The sequence below is a fragment of the Xenopus laevis genome, chromosome 1S (genome assembly GCF_017654675.1).
Source record: "Xenopus laevis strain J_2021 chromosome 1S, Xenopus_laevis_v10.1, whole genome shotgun sequence".
Lineage (NCBI taxonomy): Eukaryota > Metazoa > Chordata > Amphibia > Anura > Pipidae > Xenopus > Xenopus laevis.
This window is the reverse complement of record NC_054372.1, coordinates 115,530,811-115,543,961: the sequence shown is the minus strand read 5'-3', so window position 1 is coordinate 115,543,961 and position 13,151 is coordinate 115,530,811. Positions and strand designations below refer to the sequence as shown.

Below are 13,151 nucleotides of genomic sequence, written 5' to 3'. Positions count from 1 at the left end.
AACATGGAATTTGTTAAGAGTGTATAAATAAAAGAAAATAATAATTGTTACCTTATGCATAGACCTGAGTAATATTTATGAATATACTCATTGATTCTTAATATCTATTTAACATATTTACTTGAGGAGAATAATTTATTGCACATGACAATCTAGTTTAATTACTTTTCTTTGAAGTATTACTGAATTATTACAGTTTTATTCCTTGTCTAATTAAACATATGGAACTTGGCTCTCCTCGAAATCATCTCCCTACATGCCTATGCAAATGCTACACATGTCGTATGCGCATTGAGCATTTGTGCAGGCCTTCACCCCCTTTTTACTAATTTATTCTTTAACAGTAGGAAATTACACTAAAGGCTGCATCCATGTCCAATGAGACATGGTTAAAGCTCCTTTTCTTCCTTGCATGCCTAAGAGACCAGCAAACCATTGCTGATCAATTTTTTGCAGATTCACTATCAGTAAAGAAGGTGAAGAAATATGCCCTGCAACATAATATTGCAATATAATATTATTTTTGTGTCTTTCAAACTGAAAACATGTTTTTTTTTTATATGTAGTGCCTGTACTATTTACTAGTATACATATTATTTGCCCTGTGGTCTTAGAAACTTAGCCTGGACCTGAGTTCACTTAGTAGTTTGACTTTTGCCAAATGTCGTATCATAATCGTAATTCCATTATTGACAACAAATGTTGGAGTTACACCGATCACTCACAACTGTAGTTAGATACATTTGCCATAGTGGACCTTAATTCCACAAGTTTCGGAGAATGTTTCCTAGCGGGCACCTGCAATTAATGTTGACTTCTCAGATTTCTTATTTGTAGGTAAAGAACATGATTGTTTGCATCTGAAAATTGCTCTTCAGACATCGAACTGCGTTTTTAAATGCGCCCTTTTGATTTTCATCATTTCTGTTTATAGTTTTCTGTCACTGAATTATATTTATGGAAACCAATGAACAATAATGATCACATTATCCAGAATGATTATTTGCTGAGAGTAAAAAGACATTGGGAATTTCCTATATTGCTAGAGATACTTAGTAAGAAAAATATTCAGTGCCATATTCTAAATTGCACAAAACCTAAAACACAACTGCAGTGACCATACATTTTTAAGCATGTCTTTCTCTTCTTCTGATGGGGATAATCATTAAGTACGTCTGCAAGGTGTCCATTAATCATTGTCATTGCTGGCTGAGCCGAAGTTCTCATTGGCTGCTCTGAACTAGTCAGGCGCTACGATACAATAAAACCCTGTGGAAATGGTATTTCAGAATTGACTGAAATGAATTAAAAAAAATGAACAAGTTTTTAAAGCCTCAAAAAATAATATTTATAATTGTGTTTGCTTGAATGCTGAACACAAATGATATGTAAAATATGTAAAGTAAGTGTTTTTACTTGGAAGAACTATTAAAAGGCTTGTCTGATTAATTAGGTATATATATATATATATATATATATATATATATATATAATATATAGTTCTAATATGCCTACCAGTAACAAGGCCTCCTTGCTATACTTCCAGAAGTCAATGGGGTGAGCTCTAAGTAACCTACCACATAAACAGTTTATGTCCTTATATATGCAGTATACAGTACATGGCACCACATTTTTGCATATACAGCTGCCTGCTTAGATTCCAAGTGCTCTTAAGGCAGTGCATATTATGATAGCAAATATGTTTACATTGTCTGCCCCCCCCCTCAGTTATGATGTGAAAGATCTTCATTTATTGAAGATAAATACCTGGCAGCAGAGCAGTGTCCATATTCAGAGCAGCACAAGGGTTTTTCTAGATGATGAACACTTTGATTTGATGTTATTGATGGTTCATATAGATAGTAATGGGGTGCTGGGGTCTGTGTTCAATGGGGCTCTTTACAAATTCTATTGTCCCATTTTCACATGAATTATTTGCATATTTATTTAGACAAAATTAAAATTAATCAGCATACTTCAATACTACGGGATAACTGCTTCGAATAATGATTATCACCTATGACTAATGGTTATGACTATATTTTATCAAAATCGTTCTGGCTACCTTTTTTGTTCATTTTACTAAAATTTATTGTCACTGCTAATTACTATACCTGTTTTATGAAAGATTTAACATAACACAAATAAAATAATGGCGATTACACTTTTACTTTTAACACCAATCCCCCCCCCCCAAACCTATTTAAACAGTATAAAATGGGGTCTAACTGTATGCTCAGAAAGGGTGTTTATTCTGATACAAATATCCTTCAGGGCAATGCAACAGAATGTTTTTTGTCTGTACTTCCAATATACCATTAATTGCAATGGTAATGGGAGAACAGTTCACATTTTCATCACTCAGAATTGGTTATGGCCATTTCTTATATGTTCATAAAGCAAAGAGTGCAACAAAGGACAATTGTTTATTATTGGCATAAGAAACAATATCATGCCAAAATATGACACTGTTCATTAGAAAATGAAGAAACAAGCAATAAAGGCAATGACTGCCAGTGATATGCACATTAGTTCTGGTGACAATACAAATAAAAAGATATAAAGATGAGAGAGGAGTGTGTATCAGTCAATCAGTATGCTGTGGCTTCTTAATTTTTATTAATCACCAATTGATGTCAGATATGTTAGTCCATAGTGAACATCCCTATATAGAGTCGTCTGTCGTGAATTAGCGGCAAATTCCTGCGGTAAAAGTTTTGATGCAACAATTTAGACGCTGGCGATGATTAACTGACGCCCATTGACTTTAATGGGTGCTGGCGTCAACTTTGACAAAATCAAAATTTTGTCGCAATTTTTCCGCTGTTTTGAGAATTTTGCGGGAAATTCTCTAAATTCGTGGAGAATTGAAACGGGACAAATTCGCCCATCACTACTGACCACCCTCCTCCCAGTCCCTTGCACCTTCGCTAGCCCCTTTGGTGCCCATCATAATTTTGGTCTCTGATGCTAGCTGTTTTAAACCACAATAACACATTGGGAAGGCCATACAGCAGTTTGACATCTGTTGTGGGCAAGTTATCTGAACATTTGTTAAAAGATTACATTTAAAACTGTGTTCTAGAGAATAGAATTATGAGCAGTAATCAATATGGCTTTATGAAGTATAGGTCATGTCAGACAAATTGAATTCACTTTTTATGATGAGGTTAGTAGAAAATTGAACAGCTGGTTGGAGGATGTGGCATCCCTGCAGCAGTATCTTGACAAACTGGCAATCTAGGAAGCAAATAAGATTCAGTGTAGATAAATGCAAGGTAATGCTACAGGGATGTAAAAGTATACCATTAAAGGGGCTGCATTTGGCAAATCCATTTTGGAGAAGGACCTTGTGGATCATAAACTTGACTATAGCAAGAAATACATTACACTACACAAGGCCAGGGAACCTTAATAAAATTATATAGAGTTCTTATAATGCCCTATACATGTCCACAGTATAATTTAGTTGCCATATGTTATCAAATGTAGGGGGGAAGGTGGGTACCCCAAAAAAAAATTTCGTTCTTTTTCACCCTGTATAAAGCATTTTTTTGGGACTTAGAAAAAATTGAAACTTTTTTTTGAGGAACTCCTATCTACTGTATTGCACTTCGCCTGGTCTGAGGTGGTGAAGGCAAGTCTGGCGCAAGAGGTAACGTTCAGGAAAATCCTCATCTTAGTGAATTAGCGTAGTTACATCCATTCGCCAGTGCGAAAATTGGCCTGGCGTTAGATTGCAAAGTTGCGCCATCTCCTTCGGTATCGAATTTACGTCAGTGCCCGTTAGTAAATTGGCGAAGTGGCAAAATGACGTAACGCTGGCGAATTTTTGCCAGCGTTATCCACTTCGCCCTTTAATAAATTTGCCCCTAAGGGTATTATTTATTAAAGTCCAAATGCTCAAAACAAAAATTTTCTACTATGAAATAAATTTTTGGAGATTTATTGTAAAAAGTCCAAAATCAAAAATGCTCCATCTTCAAGCTGTCGAGGTAGAAGTCAATGGCAGATATTATTGTCTGTGCTGGGTTTCTGATGATAATCCGAACATTTTGTGATTTTCCAACAATTTCACCAAAAATTTGGACTTTTCAGTGTCAAATACAAAAAAATCTGATTTTTCACATGACAGTCCAAAAAAAAATCACAGGTTTTGTTCCACAATTCAAAAAAAAGTTTTCAGTTTTGACTATTATTTTTTTATTGATAAATAAGGGTAAATCGTGGATTCTAGTTTGGTTGGACTTTTTTAATTTAAAAAATCTGAAAAATCCGGATTTTGATAACCCCCAATATATATTTTTTCCAGGATTCAATTTCTGTATTTTTGGAGTGTGGTAGGAAACTGGAGTATCTGGATCAAAACCCACACAAGCACAGGATGTATATAAAAATAAATATAAATAACTGCCTGGCTAGAATCAGTATAAAATAGTATTGCAAGACAGCCGTGTTAATCATGTATTCCTGTGTACTGCCCATATTACCGTATTGCTTAATAAATATGAAGGTTCCAACTAAATACATGTGTTGTTTCAGCCTCAATGTCTATGTTACGAACGGATGCACTTTTATATCATTTTAACAATGATTCTCCAGTAACCAGCATGAATTTCTCCATTGCATTGTGGACCAGTGTTCTTTCTGAACAAAAGCTAAATTGTAACAAAAGGTAACATCTTCAGTATAAAAGAACCGCCAATTCCATACAATTCATTCCTAACACAAAACAGTATTTCCTTGGAGTTGTCTGCTACATCTTGCACTTTTCTGTACTTTATGTAAAACTAAATGTTAAGATGTCAGAAATGTATGGCAATGCGGATTTTAAAAATGCAAGTTAGAGAAACATGGCCCTTTTGTGAACCTGTCTTGCTCTTCACTTCATCATGCTAGAGTTTAACTACTTTCAAATCAATAGAACTAAAATCAATGGCAGTAGTATGCTGACTGCACAAAAGTTTTTGCATAGATCCATAAGATGTGCATTGAAGGTTAGTGTAAAATTTGTTTTTTTAACTGTTGTTTAGAACTTGAGAAATGTAGTGAGCCTCTGAATTTTTCAGAATGCTCTTACCAGAGTTTGGAAGATACAATGTAATGAGTAATGTGATACTAAAATGGATACAGTGAGCCCTGCAATTAAAGACATATAAACATTGTCTAATATAAAAGTCTTCATTTTCATACTTTATTAAACAGAGACCATATTACCCCATTCTCATATTTAGACTTTTATTATTAAATGTAAAATGGTGTTGGCAAAATGAATGGGGCAAAAGTATAGGTGGGCTTACTAGGTATAGCCAGGATTGCATGAGCAGCTCCATGTGTAATTATTAATTATTTATATAGCACCAAAATATTCACTGCTTTGCAGATATTATACATCACATCAGTCCCTGTCCCATTTTGTGGTCCCCTATTACATTCACTTGAGGTCTGAACTAATTCCAAATGTTTAAGCCATATGTGAAAGTTACTGCACCTTAAATAAATATTGGGAGCACCCCACTTTTGCATCAAACAGGTGCAGCCTCCTTTTTAATATTTGCTCATTGGATGTACTTGTGAAAGAAAAGATCAGGGAGGGTACCAAGAAATTCAAAATGGTTTGTATATAGAGACTGAATAACCCTATCGCATTCACCCACACTATGATCAATTTTATCAGGAACCAGTTAACATGACTGTACATTTTTGGACACAACAAATGCTTTGCATCTAGTGTCCTGGCTGGAATCAAACCTAGGATTCCATCACTGCTAACCACTGCATCTCCATGCTTCCCTAGTGTAATCAATAATGGTGTGCACCAAAATCTCTCTCCCCCTTTGGGGTGCACAGTTTATCAGCTACACAGTGAGAAAGAAAGGTATTGTAGAAAGAATGAGAGAGAGAGTTAATGTGCAAAAAAATTAAACTTTAAAAGGGTGTATATCAAATAAGAATTAAATATAGTGTATGCTCTTTATTCATCTTTATTTTGTTGATGTGAGACTAAAAATAGTATTAATATTGAACAGATTCAGCTGATACTGTATATATTCCTTCCCAAAAACCCTATGCCATACATATCCTACTACTTCTTAAATTCGCTAATTGATTTAGACATGTCAAAGCCATATTAAAGTCTTGATTTTGAATAAATTGAAATCCCAAAACGACTTTGCTATGTAAGTAAATTGCTTTCCATAGCTACATTATGCCATGATCAAATAATTGTTGCATGCCTTGGACCCTTGCCTAAAAATATATTTAATTGGAGCTATAGAAGTAGATAGCAATACGTGCTAGGTTATCTAGAGAATTTCCTCAAAATCAATCCCTGGGGCTTAGGTTCAATGAACATAAAGGGAAAAAAGCAGGCATTATGTATATTTAAAATAAGATTACGGAAGAGCTTTAATTGTCAGGAATGATTTTCCATTAACATGCTGAAGAACAAAAGGAAATGTTCGCAGATCTCTTTAGACTAGTGGATTTAAATTAAAACAATATCTGCTTAACACAACGTTCAAGTAGTGACAAATGATACTGCCAATTATAGAACTGTACATACAGTAGGCTTTACATTCATGGATGGTAATTCCAACCTATTAATCAAAGCAATGAATCATTCTTTAGAATTTTCACATACCACTGCTATTGTTTGAAAGGCGGACGAACAGTGTTTAATAGAACAGTGACAGTACTAGATAAGAATAGACACTCAGGTGATCCCATTAATTGTATGGTTGACAGTAATAATAATATGTGCTGGCTCAATGTAAAAAAGACTTGCTGACACTGACAGTAACATGTGCATCTGTCATAAGTTTGTGTGAGTGCATGTGTGTGCTTCCGAGTATAGATAAATACCCATGTATATATATATATATATATATATATATGTATATATATATATGTAGATAGATAGATAGATAGATAGATAGATAGATAGATAGATAGATAGATAGATAGATAGATAGATAGATAGATAGATAGATAGATAGATAGATAGATAGATATTGGACACTGACATTGGACACTAGAATTAATTAAAAAACAATACAAGGGGTATAGTTAGATAGATGATACATAGATAGATGATACATAGATAAATAGATAGATGATAGATAGATAGATAGATAAATTAAAAAAAAAACAAATTAAATGAGCTTAACAAGCTCATACACTTGAACTGTGTTAAATTGTCTGCAGATATCGTATAAAAACCAGTTCTTGACCCCAAAAAAGGGGTTTTTATCTGCTCAAAATATTGGGGAAATGGGAAAATGTAATCCACTTTTATAAAAGGGTAACTCTAATACCAAAGTAAAAACTAAAAAAAAATGGAAAAGCTCAACCATTGATATAGCTATCGCTACTAACAAATAATGCTAGAGACATTGCTTTATCCTTCTTCTCTAGGTGCAAAGCCAATCCTAAACTGCAACAACCCAACACAGAAATAATATTCTTAGGTGCTTAAAATAGCTCAATAATTATAGGGATGCCTGTAGCTGTCCCCTGTACACTCTGCAGGTACATTACCAAGCCATGTTTGATTAGGAAAAGCATTTGTTAAATTGCCTGTAAGTATTGAATAATGAATTCCATTTCTGACAAGAGGCTTTGTAGAGAGAGAACTACATTCTACTAATCAGGCAGTCATCACTAGAGACCCAAACTTCAGAATATCATAAGTCATAAATGACAAAACAATTAACAAAAATAAGAACAACAATTCACATTTTTTCATGCAATAATTAAACACACGCACACAAAAAGTGTTCAAACAAAGGAAAAATGATTAGCATTGTTCTGTTTACTTTTATTGCATTCTCCCAGGAGATGACTAATCACACATCACAAGGCATGATACATTAGTGTCGCATTATCCCACCAGTTTTAGAAAAAAGCATAAACAGACATTTTGAGATAACTTTCAAGGTGAGAGTTTTTAGAAGTCACTTGTAACCAAAACAATTATATCCAATATTTGATGTTAGTAAGAGGACAATATAATTCCTTTCTGTAAAAGTATTCTGTTCAGACCATACAAGACTTTTAAGCCTCCTAGATTGTGTGTGGAGGAACAGAATGCATACACCATCTATTTAAACTGACATTAGACCCTTGGACCATTTTAAAGTGATACTGACACTAAAAAACGACTTTTTAAAATATGAATGTACATTAAGATTTACCTATAGGTCATGATTGTTGCTGAGAGGTTTGTTTTTGTAAGTAATTGTTCGTTAAAGTTTCTAAACCTGACTGTTTTGCCAACCTGTCCCATCTCAGCTTATCAGTTAAAGTTTCTAATGCTAACGGACTCCTGCTGCACATATATGGCAGCCCCCTCATAGAGAAACACATGGAGTCACATGTAATGGAAAAGCATCAGGCCAATACTTTATAGCAAAATTATAAGTAGAATGCAAAGCAAATATAATGATAGATGCAAAAAAAAGGTTTAATTTCTGGTGTCAGTGGGGGTCATTTATAAACTTCGCACAGGGCAGATTGGTTCTCAAAGTGAATATATTTGCCCTGCGCATGGTTATATTTATAAAGCTGAATAAGAGGGTGCAAACAGAATTGCACATTTTTTTTTCACAATGCGAATGTCTTTATGAGCTTTTTAAATATTTCACAATTCACAAATTGTGAATCTTTATGCGCACACTCTGAGACTCAATTACGCACACAACTTTGGTGGTGGATAAAATATTCGCAAAACAGTTTTGCAAACTGCGAATTTAAGTTACTGTCAATGCTATTTTCACGCACAACAACCTCGCACATTGGGTGCGCTCGCGCAAACTCCCGTCTCATTTGCGCGCCATTTGCGAAAATTTATTCGCACTGCGAATTCGCAAAAACCGGGCAGAGCAGTGCAATATATTAGCATTCAGGAAAAAACATGCGCAATACAACCATTTGCGAAAAATATGCACTACGCAAACTTTATAAATGACCCCCAGTGTCTCTAGGCCATGACATCTATAATACTATAGTGACTTGCTGTTTTCACCTAGCAAAAACAGCAACATCAGTTAAAATGTATGGTGCTTCATTGTTAATACACTTAATTCACTTTTAAAGTGCTGGTCTCGTAATGATGCTATCACACTTTCATTGCAGATTTTCATCAAACATCTTATTATGCTCAAATATAGGTCAATTTTCGTCAACATAATCAATGCTCAATGCTAGCATGGCTATTCTCCGTACTTAAAAATTTAAATCTCATTCATCCTTACTGGAGCCTGATCCTTAACTGAAGACAATTTTAAATATACATTTATTAAATCTGCTGTGAGTCTGACCTACTATGTTATTGTTCTCTTGCCAATTCTGCCTTTGATCTCCACTGTTAGTTTGCATAATAATTTTCAAGAACATAGATGAAAATAGGACTTACCTCAGTCTCCTTTATTTATATGCTGTATCCTAATCCTGTAACACAAAGAAAACATACATTTATCTGAATTGAAGCATTTTTGCTAGGCACAAACACCAGTGCATATTATAGCGATATTATATTCCAATGAAATACACCTTTTATTGCATTGTCAAAGGGGTGTACTAGATGTTTCCATTAAGCCTACCATATACTTTGATTTATTGCAAGCTTCACTAGTGAGTATACTATGCTTTTCCAGGTTGTATGCAGAATAGCAAGAACAGTGACATATACAACTGAAATACAAACAGAGAATCAGTATGAATTTCTATTCTTTCTTGACAGCAAACAAAAGAGCTAAAGAGCTTATCTCTGCAAAGGCTCTGCTGTTACATATGGCTGAAATAAACAGACCCTCTGTCATTCACCATGGTATCCCTTTGTAATGTGCTAATGGTAATAAGATGGAGGTCTAAATATTTTTACATAAGAAATGCATTGTTGATAAGGTAAAAAAAACGTTGTACTCTTGTGGCAGGCGCACTAATGTTTTGTGGCCATTATACTAGTTCTGGAATATAATGATATATTCCTATAGTATATGATTATACCGCTATATTATTGTTACATTCATTATTGGGCTTTATCTTTAAGAGTCTCATAGACCAAAAACATATAGTAAATATGCTAAATCTGCTAATGAAATTGTGCCATTATTAGCATGCTACTACTGATGCTAGATGTTATGTTTACTGGATATCATTAGGATTCCCATTTTCTTCTGAGCCCTGCTGCTGAAGAATATAATGGCTTTATCTAAATATAAATGATAAGATAATGATAAGAAAATATGCTTGGGCCCATAGATATTTCCAATAATTTAAGGACATTAAGAGAAAAGCAGCCTATATTATATTAACATAGAGATATCACACAATAGCCCTGATGTATAGCAGCTTTACACATTTAATACAATACTTTCAATGTAAAATCTCCTCTTTGAAATGACTATGCGTAACTCAGGACAACGCTAAGTTTTTATGCAAGACATCATTTGGTGCTAGTACAGAAAATAATTGGCTTTGCGGAGAAAGTTGATAAGGAATAAAATAAGATGACTGCCAAAGCAAAACTCTATCTGAAATGACTCTGTCACCAAAGGTTTCTCTAACCTGATCTTCATTTTGGCTTATCGTTTTCAGAAACTGTAAAATGGTTTTAGTGGTCCGACAGCACATCCTCAATTGCATTGGATTGATTTGGTTGCCAAGTGAATGTGGCCTACATTAACCTGCCACAGATATCTAAATATGTTGTTAGAGGTTGACTGGAGAGAAAATTGTCTAAGAAAATTGTCTGAACTCTTATTTTCTTAGCAGCATTTTGACAGTGTATTATGGGGATGGTGAATTCTCTGCTTTTATTTATTTAATTTTTATGTAGAGTAGATAGATGAAAATAATCCTACACATGAAAGGAGTCTGAGCACAGTAGGTAAAAGGCATGTTCAATATTCAACGTGAAATGTCTGTGATTGTTATTGGAATGAATATTATTTTTTGGATATATTTTATAATGGAATGCAGTATATATACATTTATATATATATATATATATATATATATATATATATATATATATATGTATATATATATATATATATATATATATATATATATATATATATATATATATATATATATAACACAAGCAGCCTTTTATACTTTTGTGAATCAGTTCATAAAGGTGGAGATAAAAGATAAAGACTCAACAAACCAGGACCAAACCAAACAGGAAGCTACATAATTGTTCTATTCTTTTTAATTTAAGTGAGTTTTGCAATTTATATGGGATATTCTTTCCCTTTTCTTTTTAAAGATGTTCTGCTCTAAAGGACAACTTAACCAAAAGATCATTTATATCACATTTCCATATACTGTATGTATCAGTAAGCATCTTCCTTTTACCTTAAGCCTCCATTTTGAAATGTCCTGTGTACTTAATCACTGCTTGCCTTTCGTTTGTGAGTGAGCACAGAGGTTCATAAGAGGGATGGACTTTATACCTCAAATTGTAGTGTTTTATTGTATTTGCTTATATTATTAAATAAGCATTTTACTAAAAAGAAAAGGGGTTACTAACAAGAAATAACAAATATTTGTTTTTGGATACTCTGCAGTGAGTATTTACATCTAGATCACTGAATATTGTTGTTATAAATATATACACTTATAATGAATACTGGTAGTATTTATATTACTTTGCTTCCCTTGCAACAATCTGTTGACACTGGTAGAGAGTGGAATCTCATAGGTTAACGTCAGCAAGAAAGATATGACTGATTATATGACTGAAAATAAATTGTGCAATTCAAAGGGCCATCTTTGGCCTCAAATGATGCCATGTGTAATGGTCAACATTTTAGCCTCCTCCTTGTAGCTCGGTGCCTTTTTCAAGGTTACGGGCAATGGCTCTTGGAAAAATGGCAAAACTTTTGCCAGCTTAGTAGGAATTTCCTTCTGTTTCAATTGCCCAAATACTAGATCAGGTAATTATCTAAAACATGCTAATTAGTCTGTGTCCAAACAGCACCTGACCAACAAAGACACCAAAGTCTAGGTGATTATGGCTTAAGACAATGGAGGGACAATGCCCAGCATTTTTCCATCCACCTACCAAGCTGAAAATCATGTGGGGGGGGGTAATGCTGGGGTAAGGAGGGAGGGAAATTCGTAAAGCTCAGAGTCAATTTCTTTCTGGAATTGTGACTCATAGCAACCAATTAGTAATTAGATTGGACAGATCAATAAGACTAAAGCTGGCCATAGATGTTGAGATTTTTAAAAGATCCGATCCTCATCGTGAGACCACGATTATCTCGGAACGATCGTACGATCGTATGAATTGTCCATCAACTAAAAAGACCAATTTGCCAGGAAAACAAAGGGGAGCTGCCTGCTTGGCCCTGCAAACATAGATAGACCGACAAAGATTTTTTAACCTGGCCAATCAATTTCCTGACAGATGTCGGCCGAAAAATCGTAAGATCTATGATCGTTCGAATCCCACTAACCGCACTATAATTTCGAAGGATTGGTTGGAATTCGCTAAAATCAGTCATTCGGGAAGAAAAATCTTAAAGCTGGCCATAGACGCAAAGATCCGATTGTACAAATCCTCGATTCGTATGATTTTCAGACCATTTGTGGAGAGTCCCGACATTTTTCGTCCCATGGAGATCGGTCGTTTGGCTGATCAGCTAGGTTAAAAGATTTCTGTTGGCTGCTGATATCTCTGCATGTATTGCCGATCGGACAATTTTCAGCAGGAGACTGTCACTAGCTTTGTCGGACATAACTTTCGTACGATTGCTGTCAGGGGCAGAACATCAGCTGATCTGTTCTGTTACTACTTTATTTGATCTGAATGGTTAGTGGCAGGTTGGGAGATGGGGGAACAATCGGATCTTTGCATCTATGGCCAGCTTAATAAAAGCAAACTTATGATTGCCATGGGTTAAAACTCCAGAGTAAATTTTCTCCAGTTTTGTGAATCTCCCCTAAGAAAGATAGCACAGCAGTTAATTAATCACTAAAATACAGATATCAAAGCAATTTGCTATTTGAAATTTACACACAAAAAAAGTGAAGCGTCTTCTTAAGCCCACCACATAATAAAGCAATAGTTTTGCCTTTAATGCGCAGTTGATTCATACAATGGAGATAATAAAACCTTTGGAACAGCAAAGATATAG

At 34.5% G+C, this 13,151-nt stretch overlaps 1 protein-coding gene across 47 annotated transcripts in view; it reads right to left on the bottom strand.

The window, feature by feature from the left end:
* ptprd.S (protein tyrosine phosphatase receptor type D S homeolog) overlaps positions 1–13,151 on the bottom strand; it is a 998,444-nt gene that overhangs the window by 308,933 nt on the left and 676,360 nt on the right. For all 47 annotated transcript variants that reach the window (XM_041574091.1, XM_041574084.1, XM_041574101.1 and 44 more), the window contains one exon: positions 9,416–9,450. The gene's annotated coding sequence lies outside the window, so the exon portion shown is untranslated. The remainder of the gene's footprint in view (positions 1–9,415; positions 9,451–13,151) is intronic.